This window comes from Octopus bimaculoides, chromosome 15, assembly GCF_001194135.2.
Source record: "Octopus bimaculoides isolate UCB-OBI-ISO-001 chromosome 15, ASM119413v2, whole genome shotgun sequence".
Classification (NCBI taxonomy): domain Eukaryota; kingdom Metazoa; phylum Mollusca; class Cephalopoda; order Octopoda; family Octopodidae; genus Octopus; species Octopus bimaculoides.
The window spans coordinates 54,359,082-54,359,940 of record NC_068995.1 but is presented as its reverse complement, the minus strand read 5'-3'; the positions used below and the strand labels follow the sequence as shown (position 1 = coordinate 54,359,940).

Sequence of the window (859 nt, the reverse complement as noted above, 5' to 3'; positions counted from 1 at the left end):
TATATATATATATATATATATATATATATATATATATATATGTGTGTGTGTGTGTGTGTATATATATACACATACATACACGCAGACGCGCATTTACACACACAAACTCACAGACATGCACACACGCACAAGCATATTTCTAAATTTCTAAAATGGTGTTCCTCTTACACATATTTTTATATGTATGTAATAATATAGAGCATCCGATACGAGAGGATAATTGGTGCCGCTATTATATTTCTAAAATATTTCTTCAAGGATACTGAATGATGAATAATAATTGTATCTTACAACTAATTCCTTCATTCATTCTATCATCAACTCAAAAGAGTTCTATCCCAATTATCAGACATATTCTGGATTTTACAGTGATTCTTAGGTTTACCTCATGTTTGTCCATATTTCCACGCACTTTCTCCTGCAGCACCATTACTATTTATGAGGCGAAGATTCAAATTGTAAACATATATAAATATACTCATACACACATACACATATGTACTCTTTTATTTGTTTCAGTCATTTGACTGCGGCCATGCTGGTGCACGGCCTTTGGTCGAACAACTGACGCTAGGACTTATTCTTCTTAAGCCTAGTACTTATTGTATGGGTTTGTTTTCCTGAACCCGTAAATTGCGGGGACATAAACCCAACAACAATCGGATGTCAAGCGATGGTAGTTGAACAAACATAGAGACGCACACAGAAACATGTGTGAAAGAAGACTGCCATATATATATATATATATATATATATATATATATATATGTGTGTGTGTGTGTGTGTGTGTGTATGTGTGTGTGTGAGTGTGTGTGTGTATATATATATATATATATAAATATATATATATATATATATA

At 32.1% G+C, this 859-nt stretch overlaps 1 protein-coding gene across 1 annotated transcript in view; it reads left to right on the top strand.

Moving 5' to 3' along the window:
* Window positions 1–859, top strand: part of LOC128249520 (uncharacterized) — a 534,102-nt gene that overhangs the window by 340,448 nt on the left and 192,795 nt on the right. The gene's annotated exons all lie outside the window — the stretch shown is intronic.